We start from the raw sequence: 17358 nt of genomic DNA on the forward strand, positions 1-17358 counted from the left end.
TGTTACGTTTCTTTTGCAAATCTTACTTAGCCTATTTTATATTGACTAGTATAGTGGCTAGCAAAATACCAATCCTACTCTAAATAACTAGTTGATGATAATAGAGATTCCTAATCTAAGTTATTCTAATGGATGTAAGTAAAAGATGTGGCTAAGTAATGATAAATATATAGTTGATTTGATTTGAGATGTAAACTAAGCATAAACTAAACTAAACTAAATATATGAATATGAATAAAGAGAGAAAGAATATCTTGGGAGAGATGAATCCGCCAAAATCATAGAATTAGTTTACTATATCTACTTATCATGCTTAATATAAATCACCAATAGAAACTCACCATACCTACAAATATTATGCTCATAACCCTGATGATAATATGTGGCTTTCAATGTGCTTTCTATCTTTCCATCAAATACTTCTTCAATCTCCTATGATATCTTTTATCTAACCAAATTGTGCTTTAAGTGACATTCAATATACAACTTTAGGTGCCATGGAAAATCCACATGTGGCATTAACCATACAACTAATTGAGGTGCCATAAAGAATCCAATCATCACATTTTAATACTAAAAACTAGAAAAAAAGAATCTAGGGTTTGTGGAATTTGGCTCTATACAATTATGAATTACCCTAAGACCTCCTAACCTCCACAGGAGCATTAGATCAATGGATGAATAAGAAGAAACTCAATGAGGGATTTAAACTAAAACATATGAAAAAGGCTTCATCTCCCCTCCTAAGAGAAGGGAGATTAGCTCCTCATACTATGCTATGAACATAGTATGAAAACGAATAATCTTTATAGCTATTAATGGTGAAAAGGTCTAAACTTTCTTCTCTCTTAATTCTAGATCTAAGATGCAAACACTAAATTTCCTAGATAATGTAAACTGAGGTTTTTGTGCCTTATATATTGGCTTACATGCTCGTCTGGATAGAGATCCAAATCCTATGTTTATTTGGTGTCAAACTCTCTGTAATCTTTCTAGAAGAAATCCTAGAAAAGTTAAATTTGTTTGCACAAAAGTGAGACTTGGCCCACTTTGCCCTGTAGCCTATTTCGCAAGCTGCAGCTTCTGACAGCTTTCAGTTTCCTAATTCTTGTGAAACTCTGACTTCTTTTCCATGTTAATCTCCTCTTCCTATGAAGTTGAAATTAAAACTTTAAGATCAGATTTAAGACTCTTCTAACTCAATTATTATCCTCTTTTAGAGTCCCATTAGGCTTGGGACTTATGAAGACAAATATGACGTTTTTGCCTTAGGCCTTTAGCTGTAATTCTCAATGACTCCTTTTTTACTTGTTTGACTTTTTTTTCCCTCCATATTTCACATTTAGGTTCTTTGACCTGCAAAACTCAAATTGCATTATATCAGAATATTTAAATTTAAAATGGATACTAACATACACATAATTTGGGATATAAATCATTACTTTTGAACACTTATCACAGCCCAACTAGCATTTTGCTAGTCTCTTAACAAATATGTGTTATACTAGAGAAGTGTTCATAGCTAACAATACTAATTAAATAATAAGCTAACTCACTTTCGCAGGCATCGCGGTTGCATTTACCATATGCAACAAGACCTTAAACCTTTAAGTTACCCTTAAAGGACGAGTTATAGCCTCGTGAGGGTTTTTAGTTGATATACCCACAAAATCAATTTTTATATATGAACTATGGTGAAATCTAGATAAAGCAATTTTTTCAGTTAAAATGTCTAAATCAAAAGGTTACTACTTATCACACCCATGATCATAAAACATTAGGCTAAGGTTCTATTCATAAAGATAGAAAAGACTGACTAATCATCCTAACTAGAGCTTATTCATTTTTAACCATTTTGATTCCTTTTTCTTTTCCAAGCAACGGAATTTCTACCTCACCTTTGGATTAGTATTTTAACTTCAAATCTCACCATTTCATACACTCACATGAAAATCTCTCTCAGATAAGTTTTTTATTTTACCTCCATATGCAGGAAAATGAGTAAAAAAATAGAACATCCCACATATTTAGTCAGAAAGACGGAAATTTTCAAATATATAAATAAAGTCTCATGGAAAGAATGTCAATCACATTAGAAGTGTCGGGTCCACTACACCATAACAGCTTATTTGTAACGGATGCACATCCGTTACAAAAAATATTAGTAACGGTTATTTTCCGTCGACACAAAAGCGTGACAAATATTAGTAACAGATATTAGTGACGGATATAGAGTGTTAGAAAATTTAGTAACGGTTATCAAGTGTTACTGAAATTAATTTCAGCAACACGTATCAACCGTTAGTAATTTTATTAGTAACGGTTATTTATTTTGTGCTTGATTCATTCCCAAGAAATAAAAATATTAAGTAATTATGCCTTTGTGACACTTGCCCTTCCGTTACTATCACTTTTGCTTTGTAACGGTTAATGTATCCGTTAGTAATAATTTGTTATTTTAAAAAAATTATTAGAATTTTCTCTTCTTTTTTTCACAAGCCACCTATAACAACTCCCAAATTTATAAATATTTACATTCACAAATATTGTCATTCATGTAAAACAAATAATACTCACTTGGAACAATTGATAGTCAAACAACACTTCGTTAAATAATTACAACTTAAGTCTAGAACTATCATATGTTTATAGCTTAAGAAATTAAAACTTAAGTATAAATAGAACCGCACCACCTAAGTACAAGCTACATAATTATCCGAGTAAACAATCCTTACGCATCAAAATGAAAGATCTCATCTTCTCCGACATAACTATTTTAAGTATAGTTTTTACAACACCTTGCGAACTATGATTCGATATCTCCAAAAGCATGTAGTCTTCACTCTTCCATATGACATCTTGATTATGCACTTGTGACTCATCAACATATGGTGAATGTCACCTTTCCCTGCAAAACAATATTTGAAAACGATTAAGGCGAAGACCCTTTGCAACCAAAGATAAACATCATATTACTAAGAAGGGGATGAATAGGACGACAAAAACTAACTTAATAAGGTCTTTAAACCATAAACTAAGGTAGGTAATGAAAATTAATCTAGTGAAACTATTTACAATTAACCTTCTAAGAGTTCTCCTGCAAAGAATACACTTGAATTAAATCCAATTAAAGTAGACAAAAGTTTTAAGCTAAAGTCCTATAGCGCATTGGCAACTATGGTTGGTCATCGAGCTACCCGAGTCGAGTATTGGCATGCTCAAGCTCGACTCGCACATTTAGTGAGCATGCTCGAGCTCGAACTTGACTTCGAGCTTAATATAGGGCACAAGCTCAAATTCAAGTTCGAGCACAAGCTCAAACTCAAAAAGAAGAAAAGAGATTCACAGTTTACATTTCAAACTAAATATAGTTCATTTACCGTACCTAAAACACAAGTTCCAACTAATAAAACAAAACCCCATCTTGCAAAATGATTTTAAACTAGCTATTTGGGAAGAAGACTAGACTAACCTCTAAACTAATTAAACGGAAGTCAACGGAACTCAATCTCGCCTTGTCGCAAGAATAAAAGAAAACCCAATAGCCACACCTAGGTCATATTTTGAATTTTCACACTTAACTTTAGTGTTTACAAGAGATAGGTCATAAATTTTTTTAAGGTGGATAGATGGTTAATTAGTAAACTTTGATTTCTCTTAAGTAGCTTGTATAAGCTATTGGCGTGAAAGTGAAGGGATAAAAAAAATGGGTCTGTAATTGTTTTATTCTAACCTTGTATGCACTTTCAACTAACAAAGAAACAACAATGTGAAAAGGCATAATGTAAAGTGACATATTGATCAAGCACACCAACAAACAAACAACAGGGAAATATGAAAAGGGTTACCTTAGCTGTATTGGAATGTATTCCCTATTCTACATCGTCCTTTCCTGCCTCTCTGGGCTATTCCTAAGGTTCCTTTTGCCTCCCTTGCTTCAAAATGCTCCTTCATTAAATGGGTAGAACACTAGAACACCTTGGTAATACCTTCCTCAAACAGGTTGTAACAGCTTACAAGTGGAGTGTCTTAATCAGTTAATCTACACAAAGAGGAAAAACTTTTAGCAAATAACTATGACATCCTAACACCTTAATATCTAAAGTAAACAGTGAATGCATTGAAACCTTACCAAAGAATCAAACAGGAAAGTCATGAGAGAAAAGAATATTTGGAGATTTTTTCTAGCAGTGGTTTCACTTACCATGTTCAGGCAGACTTCATAGCAAGTAGATGTCCAACATATCTCGAGAAAAGAAAGAAACAGATATAAGTGCTAACCTTTCTTCTGTGACATGCATCCTAGAATGGATGCAAATTGACGGAAAGATGCATTCCCCAAGTAATTTGTTCAACTCTGCTGCTCCACTCACACTCTTCATAAAGATGACAACTTGATTGAAATCCAATGCATCAAGGAGATCATTCAACTTGCGATTCTTCTCTCCCTCGGTTAGTTTGATGTAATCTTGATAAAAAAAATGTTGGCAGAAAAATTTCATCCGCTAAACAAATAACTATGACACAACCAGCCTTAACAGTAGCATAAACATCAATATGTAGATTTTAAGTCTCATGTATACCTGTACAAGCCCGTGTAAGGTCAGCTTGGCTTCATCATCTACATAAATTTCCATTGGTGAAGACAAACGTTCATATTTAAAAATTAGGGCGTTTCCTCAAGCTAATAGATTTGAGTACCAAAACAATGAAGAACCCGACAAATCTTCAACTCATATCCCAATCCAAATAATTTAAAGACAGATGCTCACATTCTCAATGAATCTCACCCAAAAATATCCTACTACTCCCCAAAAAGTCAACAATGCAAGGTAAAGTGGCATAATACTAGAACGATGAAAGCTAAAGACGGATGCCCACATCAACGAGGTAAGATCTTGATCACCCAAGTACGAATGAGTTGGACAAGATAAATGTTAATAGACAACCTAATCACATTACAAAAGGTAATCCAGGCAGCAATTTTCGGATCCTTGCACCAACATTAAAACCTAAGGTACCAAAGGAAATAGCAACTAAAGATACTGGCGAAGTTTGTCCAGTTAAATATTGAAACCACCAAGTCCATTAATGTGATTTGTTGCAGAAACATGGCATTACAAAAAGGACAATGGTCATGTTAAAGAAGTATTGGCTCAAGGACATTACGTCTTGCATAAATATCTTGCGGTGGCCGTCAGATCTCCTTGCTAAGGGTTGCGAGAAAACATCATGACTTCCTTATCATGAGGAGTCATCTTAAAAATCTCCTGCACATCTTTCCGCATGTCTGCATAATTTAAAACATTCAACAACAAACTGGAATCAAGACAAAAAGATGTAACAAAATAATTTACATAGAGGTTAAAACCAGAAACTAGAGAGTCAAAACCCGACTTATAAAGTATTAAAAAGAATTACCGAAAGACTCCAAAGATCTTGTTACATTCATCAAGGATAAAATGTCTCACATTCTTCAAAGGAAGGTCCTTCTCTCTTGCCAGTGCCAATATCCTCCCAGGGGTTCCAACAACAACATGTGGGTACTCATTTTTTAATAGATCTTTATGATTTTTAATATGGACACCACCATAAAAAACAAGAACCTTAAGATCAGGTAAGTAGGTCTTTGAACCTCTCAAACTCATGACAAATCTGCCACAAATGCCCATTATCAAAAGTAAAAAGTTACCATCACCCACAACAAACGGTGCAAAAGAATGTAGTTATCATCAAAACACTTCTTTTCAAGTTCCAACAAGTCACAGATAGAAAGACATACCCGGTAAGCTAATTCCCCGTGTATGGCATAGAACAAGAACAACTACTTGACCAAAGACTTCGGTTCAATCTGGCCTGCGGCGTTGACAAAACAAACACAAAATTGTTTTCCCCATACCAGACTTTGCTTGACGATGACATCCATCCCCGTGATAGCTTGAGGGATGCATTCATGTTGCACCGATTAACCAAAAATCGGAGTGAACGTTCCTCGAAAACACAAATTACCTTCCTCGGATCCTTTTGAATGAAAGGTTACCGGACCAGTTTGTCCTTGATAATCAAGATATGGAAATAGTATATTACCTGTGACGATAAAAGAATAAACAGCTTAAAAAAAGACCACATAAGTTTAGAGTTTCTTGTTTTTCTTTTCTCGGTTTGAATAGAACTAAAATGTAAAATAGCTAAATAAGGAAACAAAATAAACATGTACGGTTGGGTATAATGTAAATCTTTCGCATCTTTTTTCCTAGATTTAGATGAATGAAAAACAAAATGGGGAACTACTGACGGACGGGAAAAGATTCATACACCAACCAAGACACAACATAGCTTCAAAAAGTGACGGAGTTCAACAACTCTCTCAACACCCAAACCCAATTTAAAACTAGTAGTTTGAAGACCGACGAGAAAATTGCCAACACAAGTTTAAACTTTGAAAAAAAAAACAATAACCCAGTTATCATGTTAATTGTACACCGACTGCACAAGTAAATTTTCTGCCTTACCAAAAGATAGTGTTGCTTGACCTAAATGAGGTGTCTACATCCTAATGATTGACCACTTGACGCCACTAACATATATCCCGCAAACGGTCTTAACTGAATGCATTAAGTAGGTATTGCACATTACACAAAGATCAATCCATCAAGTCTTTTAATTAGTTCATTCCCTTGAGATGACACTTTATGTTCACTTTCAAATATATAAGTCAATCAAGGAATTTATGACAACGAATAAGTAAATATGTTAACAAATGCATGTAGAGGGAGGGACATACGGCGTATCGCATTCCCGATTAATCCATTGTCCTGTATGTATCACGATATAATAATATCTAGCCCTCAAGAAGTACCCCGGTGTCCATCCAGTCACCTGTATGTATACGATATAATAATATCTAGCCCTCAAGAACTTACTTATTTTCTATAACACCTTCTCAAGTTGAGCTGATTTTTTTACTTTGTACCAAGTACAAGTGGACAGATTTTCTAGATTAGTGACAATCTTGCTTTATCATTCATAGATTTAAGATATGGTCAAAACTCAAAAACTAAATCTCCAAGTCCTCAAATAATTTTATCTTTTTAATCTTTTATGTGCCTCTACTGAAGCTCAAGGCATTTATCAAGTTCCACCTAACTACTTTCGTTCACAACTAGTTACTCCTTATAAGATTTTGATTCATTCGTTTAACAAATTTGGTTGACCTAAATTTAGTGGGAAATACAAAGTCCAATTAGATTTACCTAACAATCTCCCCAACTCTTTTCCTTCCTTCCAATGCAAATCCAAAATCGACATATATAAAACAAAAGCTACCAACAAAGTAAATCCGATTTGCTACCATAGCTTAAAATTGTCCAAGTTACTTCAAAAATCTACTCGGGTGTAATGGAAGATTGATTCTCAATATCGGTCTTGGTTTACTAAAAACAATATTAAAAATGAGACACACCTCCATGAAACAAGTGACTATTGAACAAGGTGAGGGTCACTCAAATTCATGGAAATTATATAAATAAAATTAAACCAACTTAAATAAAGATTTGAAAAAAATACCAAAGCAATTGAGCATTCAACATTTGGCAACCCACCGTGAAAAATTCCAATCAATTAATTTCATATCAATACTTTGCAAGAGAAGCTTGCCAAAATAAAAACACACCAAGGCAAAACTATTTTACACTATTTCACACATGGCAAATAACCCGAACTTCTGAAAACATACTAGTGTAAGTGTTTTTGCTTAAACTTTCTATCGATTGTTAGCCTTTTGTTTTGAGTAGAACATGCAGAAAATTATCCAATATATAATAACTTCAATAATTCTAGCAATGTGTAACACTTGTTGGATTAAAATTGTGTCCTTTAACTCAATAGTGTGTATGTCCCTTCATCTGAAAAAATTAGAACACGAGACAAACTAGAACAACACGCATGCCCTCTTCGATATCGGTCGGAGACTTTGACACCAAGCCCGACAACAAACAGAACAATACCAAAGAAATGTTCCCTTCTTTTCCCAAAAATTCCTTCAAGCATGCACACGATTAATAATTAAACATAAATTATGATTCCAATTTGCTTAACATTCATAACATATTTGGCATCTTTAGTATTCGGGTTAATTTTCCTCGTGCATCTTGCGACCTAGTCAGGAACACACACAAGTTGAGAGATGGGTACATAAAAGCACTTGAAATTGCACTAAAAATATAGTAGAGACATAAACTTGAAGAGGCTGCTCCTCATGCATCATTTTCTTATCAAAAACAAGATTATATTGACTCGGAGCAGCAAAACTTGTCTAATAACACCATACTGCCTATTGGAAGCCCAATCTAGCATATCATCAAACATCTAGTAATGCGCTAAAAACATAACCCCCACATTAGCAAATAATTTCAAATAACTATTCAACAACTTAATTACGATCGAGGAGATGTTTTCCAGCAAATTAAGGTAAGAAGCAAGGCATGACACATGAGTATCTACAATTTCTCAGTGATAGTACAATGCTAAGAAACAACACTAAACATACTACAAAATTCCCCAAAACAATAACACCAATTAAAGTTTGCATTTTTAGAGAGATCGAGAGTTACCCGAGAAGATATTTAAAGCTTCAAACTTTGATTCAATCCCACTTGAAACTAAACAAACAAGAACACAAAATTATTTCAAGGCTTCAAAGTTTAGATTCCTAACTTCAAAACAAATTGAACTTGAAATTTGATACCTGAATTGAAGAACGCGGTGGAGGTATTTCGAACGAAGAGATAAGTGTTTTCTATTTTGCATGTTACAAAATAGAAAGAAGGGAAAATGAAAAAAAAAAAAAAAAAAAAAAAAAGAAAGAGAAAAGGAAGAACAATGCCGGCGATGGCGCGGGTTTTCTCATCACTTATCTCGCCGCTTTTTTTTCTTGAAAAAGGTGTGAGTCCGAGAGCTAAGCGTGAGAATGAAAACATTTTCACCCACTTCCAATTGTTTTCATTTTTTATTTTATTTTCTGTATAGGCAACACTCAATTATCCGTTACTTAATATCAAGTAATTGTTACGAAAAAAATCAAGTATTTGTCTTGAGAATATGTAACGGTTGGTAGCATTTCCAACGGAACAAAAGTGTGATAAACTTTGTAACGGATGAATAAGTGTTAGCAATCAATTTTACTATATGTTGCAAAATCAGTGTTATGGTGTAGTGGTCCTTCACTTTAGCATCATCTCACCTATTCTACACTTCATATCATACTTTAGTGATAAGTCTGGGTATTAAGACGGGACTTATGATAGGTTAACAAGAAAAAGGTAAAATGATTCAAATATTTCAGAGAATATACTAAAGACCTTGTGCTTTTGACCTTCTTGGAAATTTTCTTCACTTGTAGACTGCAACACTTGAATTCTATCACTACTTCTGCTCAATTTTATATATATATATATATATATATATAATTGGGGGAGGGATCCCGTTTTAATTTAAAAGTGTTATTCCCGTTTTGTTTTTTATATGAGAATGATTCCCATTTTAATTAGAAGTGTTAGATTTTTCTTTTTCTATAAGGGAGGAATTTCTATTATAATAGGAGAAAGATTCTCGTTTTAATTAGAATTGCTAAAATTACTATACATATATACATTTTCTAACAAATCATGATTCCTATTTTTGTCGCTAACCCGTTTTAATTTCCTAACAAATTGGTTTAATTAAGTTTTAAAAACCCGTTTTTTAATAGGGAGAGAAATTCTGTTTTAATTTAAGAGTGATTCCCGTTTCTAATAGGAGAATGATTTCCGTTTTAATTAGAAGTGTTAGATTTTTCTTTTTCTATAGGAGAGGAATTTCCATTATAATAGGAGAAAGAATCCCGTTTTAATTAGAAGTGTTAAAATTTCTCTTTTCAATAGGAGGAATTATCGTTTTAATAGGAATTAATGATGTGAAATTTTAAGAGAACTAGAAAAATACCCCTTGTGGGAGCTTTAATATTAAGATATAGATATATTTTTATTTTTATTTTTTATTTTATTTTTATTTTGAACAAAAGGAATGATTTTCTTCATTTGACTTTGGTAAAATTTCCTTCAAAATCTTCTTCGTTCTAGCTTTCTCTTTAGTTCTTTAGAAATCCTCAGAAATATGGGTAAGGCTAATAATATGGAATATACTCCTTATTTGGAGTTGGGTTTAAGATGATTGGTTTAAGAATAAAATGTTTAATATATACGGCTCAAAAGTGGTTAACATAATAATCCTACTAGGTGGGATAAAGGCTGATTGGTTCACGACTTGACTTATCAGTATGATATTCCACTTTGAATATACTATAAGACCTAATGGCTATCTCCCAGTTGATGCCACCTCGTGATTGACCAAATCAAGAATAAATGAGACTACACAACGAATTTAAGCACAGAAAAATGGTTGAGTCAACTTGGACTCAAATTTACGTAAAGACTCTCCAAGAAATTAAAATTGAAAGGCTCAAGTCTCACAGGTCAAGTCTCTGTACTAATCATCTAGTTTGGTAGAAGTTTAAATTGCTCTTTCATTTGAAATTCCTTTAGTGGTGTATTATATAAATTTACTCTAGACTAAGACTTTTATCAGTGAGATATATTTTTAGTAATAGAAATTTTGTCTAAAAGTCTTACTAATCCTGACTATGACTTATAATTTTCAATTTCATTAGCCAGTTTAAACAATAAAAATATAGTTTTCACTTAGAATCACCATAATTCACATATAAACTTTCCAAATATTGTAATTAAAATATTGTAAAATTTTAATTCTCACCTCCCTAATTAAATTAGGCATTGGCCTCAATGACTAAATAGAATAACTGAAAGTTTATCATAATTTAAATGATTAGAGAATGAGGGATATTACCTTAAATGCGTGCAAAATTACATCAGCTAAAATCTGTAGAATTTATATCATTAACAAAACAAATAAGAGTGATAATTCGTAAGGACCAATAATTACTACAACGACTAAATATTTGTCATGTGCTCGTTCCATAGAGTTTCACGTCTCCAAAAAGGCGAAAAAAAAGTGCTAGGTGGAATAATGTATGTACAAATGACACAACTGAAAATAAAAATAAAAATAAAAATAAAAATTAGACAATGAATAATAAAATAATAATAACTACTTTATAAATAGTTTCATTGTTTAACATGATACATGATTTGTCTCTGCCTAAAAATAAGAGTGATAAAACCATATTAGACAAATCAAGTACATGAGTGATAAAAAATAGTTATTAAGAAAATACGAAACTGTGAGCTGAGAGTCCAAATTTTTCTACCAGAAAATCAGTTATGATAATAAGCTCGAATTCATTATCCCAATCCAACTCCATTTTCCCAGGCCACTCGCCTTCTCATAATCGATTCGACAATCATAAAAAGGTCGAACAATAGCTTCATGATATTTGTCCCCCTTAGATTGAAAGAGACAATCCCAACGGCGATTTTTGCATTCTAATTGAATTCAAGATTTTTCAAATTTCTGCAAATTGGTATTGGTTGTTTCCATTCGATTTATTTCCATTCTACTGTAACAATTTGATCACAAATCTTCAAAATTGTTCCTCACTTCTTGTCCAAAAACTCTTCAATTCAACCATAAAAGAGGAAGAAAACACATCTTCCCATCGGTTTCAGTTATCCAGAGTGCCCCTAGGCATCTTGCTGTCTATAAAAGAAGTATCTTTATCCACAAATTAGAAAATTGAACTAAAATTATCATCATCTGTTTCAGTTTCTCCATTGAAACAATAAAAAATATCAATTCTATATCGAAAGAAGCATGAATAACTGAAAACATAACAAGAGTCGTGATCAGGAATGTTTAAAATTTTTAAAAGACCAATATATCTGGCGTTCAAGTCTCTCTGTTTACCAAAATTTCTTCAGAACTTCCATCTCCCTGTTTCTTCACAAAACAAGTTCCTACTCTATAACCATTGGTCTTTTTTTTTTTCATCTAAAGCGTCTCGATCATCTCTCCATCATTTGTCCGGAGAGTGAAAAAAGAGCCATGGTTTCTCTACTATCATGTTTTTTCTTGTCTTTCTCCTCAAAACAACTATACACATCCATCCATTATGTCGATAATAAACAACCATCTCCATGATCGGATCTGTTCAAAATTCTCTATAACCAACTTCTTTTCTCTCCGAATTCTCACAAAGTTTACGAAAATATAAATTAATCTAGAGAATTATCCACAAATTGGGGAATCGCTTAGAACTGGAACTGGAGAAACTTGGAAGAGCTAATCAAAGCTACTGTTTGGGAATGTAGAGTTCCACAATTCAAAATTGAAAACTGATTGTGAACTAACCGGCGGTAGGCTTTGCCGATTAGCAAGTGCTCCTTGTCTCGTGTAGGTGTAACTGGAGGTTTCAGTGCCTATTAATGGGTGGGGTTAAGTGGTGATGACGATGAGGGACTGGTGGTGCGGCTGGAAGTAGAAGATGAGCAAAAGGAATAATGATCGGTCTCTTTTATTTTTGTTTCTATAAGAAGACCACAGTTGATTGGGCTTTTCTTTAGTTTTTAGGCCCAAGTGGGTTATCTATAAACTTTGACTTGGATTGGGATTCGAAACAAAGTAGGATTCTAACTTACTTGTCCGTAATAGAGAATAATTCCACCTTACTAAAGCACAACTTAACACATATGCATCATATAGACACTTCAAAGCTTCTATCAATTCAATCTTTATTCCTAAAACCAATTAATCACTCCATAAACTATTGATATTCTAAGAAATTAAAAACAACGAAGCCCATAACAGTAGGAAATAAACTAACTACTACTTCTACCCTCTTTCTAATACTATACCATAACGACTAAAAACTAATCAATTCTCCATACTCTTAATAATTCAAGCTCCTTTCCGAATTTTTTGTGGTGATGGGATAAAGAATACAGAGATGTAGAAAGTGTTGAAGTAGTGAACTTAGGAGACGCTACAAAATATAGCTTTATAGGAAAATTTTCTGAAGTGCTCCACGTCTCAACTAGTCCTAATCGTAAAGCTACAATTTCTTAGCGCTAGGCAGATTTCAATTCCTATCTTAGCTCGAATTCCAAAATCTATCGCACTCTCCCTCTTTTGCTTTGCACGAACTGGGTTAGTTTTCCTGGTTATATTAGAACTTTCCTAGTCCTCCATCATTGTTTGAATTGGATTTGGAGAAAGCTACTCACAGTTGGAATGGAAATATAAAAAGCGAAAGAATTCGGTGAGTTCTTTACTTTATATTTTCAGCACAGTTTCAGGTACACATTTATTTATTTTTTAGTTTGATTTCCTTGTCATGAGCTACTATCTATTTAAACTACTTGGGTTGCCTCCTATAAGTGCTATGTTTAACGTCGACAGCCGACACAAAGGGGGGAAACTTAAGATTACCCCCCCTAACTAGCTTAGGTAATTAATTTTATAAATTTGTGGGTCTTTTATAGTCAGATTCCCTAGACTTAAAACTTGTTTGTAATCCAATTTTTGCTCTTTTTATCTTCCTTCTTTTCCATGAGTGACCTATACATTTTAGTAGAGGGCGGGCCATCTTAATTAAATCTTTGATAAATCTACGATTAAAAGTAGCTTGACATAAAGATGCTTGAATGTCTTCTATTTTTGCATGAGGTTGACTAGTGTCTAGCAATGTATTAATATGGTGTATAATATTATCCTTGTTATAATTCGTGCCTAATTGTGATATACATGACAAAAATGGATCTTTGTTGTGAGTGTTCCTAAAACTTTTATTAGCTATTGTGTGTACTACACATAGATCATCCATCTTTTATATATCATCGTCAATGTTTCTAAATAGTGTAAATATGTTTACATCTACTCTCATATTCCCGAAAGTGATAGACATGTTCCCATTCCTACAATTAATTAAAGCTTCTACTATAGCTAAGAATGGTCTACCCAAGATGATAGGAATTTGGTTTCCGTTTGTAGGTAAAGTGTCAAGAACTATAAAATCAACAGGGTAATAAAAATCAGAGCCCTTGATAATCACATCCTCTATTACCCCTCGTGGAATCTTAATAGATCTATCAGCTAATTGTAGTCTAATAGTTGTTGGTTTCAAGCCCTTTAACCCTAGCTGTTTATAAACTGAGTATGGTAATAAATTCACACTAGCACCTAAATCCAATAATGCTTGATCACTGTAGTCCTCTCCTATTCTACATGTAACTGTAGGACTACCGAGGTCCTTATATTTTACTATGGCTTTGTTCTGTAGAAAGGATGAACAACCTTGTGCAAGGAAAATTTCTTTTGGGATATTTGTTTTCTTTTTTACTAGGTCTTTTATGAATTTGGCATAGGAAGGAATTTGTTTAATTGCACTTAGAAAAGGAATATTGATATGTAGATTTTTAAAAATATTCATGATCTCATTATATTATGCTTCCTTTTTGTTATCTTTTAACCTAGAGGGGAATGGTGCGGGTGGAATTTTTTCGGTTACCTGCTCTTTAGTTTTCTTAGTTTCAAGTGGCTTTTCCTTATCTTTTGTTATAACAACTTAATTAGAATCAGGTATGTCAACTTTGTTATTTACTTTCTTTCCTGACCTCAGGGTAGATATCGAGTTAACTCCCTCTGTGGATGCGGATGAAGGGGTGGTTTCAACTTGATAAACATTTCTACTTTTAGGGTTTTGTTCATGTTGACTTGGTAGAGTTCCCTTGGGTCTGTCTGCTAGACTAGCTAGTATCTGATTGAATTGTTGGCTCATATGTTGAGTTTCCTGAGAAATTTGTTATGTTACTTGTTGAGCCATAATATCAAATTTTTGGTCAATTCTTTTGAATTCATTCTCAGTTTTGGTGGCTAAAGCTTTCATGGTTTCATCTGTGGTGTTGGGTTGGGTTTGGTAATTAGCCATAGGATCAATAGCTAATTCTCTGTTTACGTTTGGTTGTTGTTGTTGTTGTTGTTGTTGTGGGTAATACTGTGGAGATGGTACTACGGCGCCTCTATTATTCATGTATTGTTGTCTATTGTTCCATTGATTACCTTGAAAACCATATTGGTTTTGTTGTGGAGACATGTTTTGTCTCCATGAATTGTTTGAGTTATTTCTAAGATCTGAGTTATTGTTGTTGTTGTTACTAAAATTATTTTGATAGCCCTGTCTTTTGAATGTATTAAAAGCACAAACATCATCAGTACCTCGAGCAACAAACATAGAGCAAACTGAGGTGTCGTGATCTATAATAAGACAATTTTCACAAAATTGGTTGACATTCATTGCTTGTTGAGGTTGATTATTCATTGGAGAATTTAAAGTAAATGAATCAAACTTCTTGTTTAAAGTTTCAATTCATGTGGATAAACTAGCAATGGCACCTTCAAGTTTCTCATTGAGTTCGTTTTTAACCTCATACATACTTGGTTTACTAAAACTCATCCCCCCATCTACCCGTGCTATGTCCTCATGGTCACTACCATTGGCCCAATCCTTAGAACTCTCAGAAAAGTTTTGCGAAAAAGTGTAGGCTTCATCAGGAGTAAGACTAGTAAATCTTCCTCCATTCATTGATTCAATTAACTGACGGTTCATAGGTGAAAGGCCTTTTATAAAGTAATGTACTATATTAAGTATGTCAAAACCATGATGTGGACAATGGACAAGTAAATCATTAAATCTATCCCATATTGTATGAAACTCTTCATTAGGTTTTCCTTTGAAGGTTAAAATAGCCAATTGCATGGCTTCAGTTTTATGTAAAGGGTAATATTGTTTCATAAACTTTTGTGATAGTTGCTCCCAAGTAGTTATAGAATTAGAGGGTATGGATCCATACCAACGTAGTGCGGCATCCTCAAAAGTTAAGGGGAACAACCTTAATCTAGTTTATTTAGGAGAAAGATGAGGTGCTTTAAAAGTAATTAATATGCTCAAGAACTTACTCAGATGATTATACGGTTCTTCATTTGTTTTGCCATAATATCTTGGCAACATATTAAGAATGGTGGGCTTAATCTCATAGTTATTGTTATTGTCGGGCATCACTATGAAGTTCGGTGGTTGAACCGCGATAGGTTGAAACAAGGTGCTAAGAGTTCTTTGATCAGCCATGGCAGCTAATGGTGCTCTCTCTGGTGTATCTTCTAAGTCTACTAGTGGTGTGTGTGTGTTTCAGATTCAGAATCAGATCATGAGTTTGATGGTGTGGTCTCCTCCAAAACCAGAATTGAAAGATTGTTACAAGAATTAGCTCTTCTGATTAAACATTTACGAGGTGAATCACGAAACCAAGTTTTCATGCACTAGACAATGAAGCTATATAAAATAATCTAATATGCACTTAATTAAATAAATTATATTATTAAACTATATGAGACTAACTATTAATGCTAATGATAAAACCGCTAACTACAACAAAAGGGGTCTTCTGCAACGCCTCCTTTTGTAATGCCACAAATTTGTTGGTTAAAACATCAATTGTCATGCCTCCCAGTGTCACTAAATGTTTGCCGTTCTATCAGGTTTGGCGTTAAGTGGATTTAATATAGCAGCTCTTGCAGCGTGGCAAATGGTCTAATTATTTGTTTTAAAATAAGAATAAATATATTTTTTTTTAATTAAATGAACTTTTTGCAACGCGGTTGTAGTGGTTACAGATAGAAGTATTCAGTAGCAACACGTTTTCCGTAGCAACAAGTGTCGCATATACGATTTTCAGGTGCGGGATATTTGATTTCTCTACCAAATTTATTGGGCGGCTAACAAAAAAAAAAGGGACAAAATTAGAAAACACTTCTCTCTCCATCCGCCCCCATTTTCTTTCTTCTTCACTCGAAGTTTCGCATCCCTTAACCCTCCTTCCTCCACCACCACAAACCTATAGTAAGCTCTCTCTCTCTCTCTCTCTGTGTTAAAGTTTAAACCTTTAATTTTAATTTTGGTTTTGGTACGGTTTTGGGTTAATCCTCCACCACTGGAAAATAAATTTAGGGGTTGAACAATTATTTTCCAAATAGTAAAAAAGGATGTATGGATTCGAGGCTATGACGTTTAACATCCACGGAGGTTATTTAGAAGCAATCGTACGTGGACATAGATCTGGTCTTTTAACAGCAGCTGATTATAACAATTTATGTCAGTGTGAAACTCTTGATGATATTAAGATGCATCTTTCTGCTACTGAATATGGCCCTTATCTACAAAACGGTATTCAATTTCTCTTTTTTTATATAATTTTATCTTAGTTGTTGCTTATTATAACCAATTGTATACAACTTAATGGTTTACAGAGCCTTCCCCATTGCATACAACTACGATTGTGGAGAAATGTACTG

The 17358-nt window shown here is 33.6% G+C and overlaps 1 long non-coding RNA gene and 1 pseudogene across 1 annotated transcript; both read right to left on the bottom strand.

Annotated features, from left to right (window-relative positions):
* Positions 1-2552: 2552 nt before the first annotated feature.
* On the bottom strand, positions 2553-3904 carry LOC147476830 (uncharacterized). The gene is made up of 2 exons (XR_015208033.1): positions 3849-3904; positions 2553-2908 (listed from the first exon to the last, which is right to left on the bottom strand). It is a non-coding gene; the product is annotated as an uncharacterized LOC147476830 (long non-coding RNA).
* Positions 3905-4029: 125 nt separating this feature from the next.
* LOC147476831 (DEAD-box ATP-dependent RNA helicase 15-like) lies at positions 4030-5956 on the bottom strand (annotated as a pseudogene).
* Between the last annotated feature and the right edge of the window lie 11402 nt (positions 5957-17358).

Source organism: Coptis chinensis, chromosome 9 (assembly GCF_015680905.1).
Source record: "Coptis chinensis isolate HL-2020 chromosome 9, ASM1568090v1, whole genome shotgun sequence".
Lineage (NCBI taxonomy): Eukaryota > Viridiplantae > Streptophyta > Magnoliopsida > Ranunculales > Ranunculaceae > Coptis > Coptis chinensis.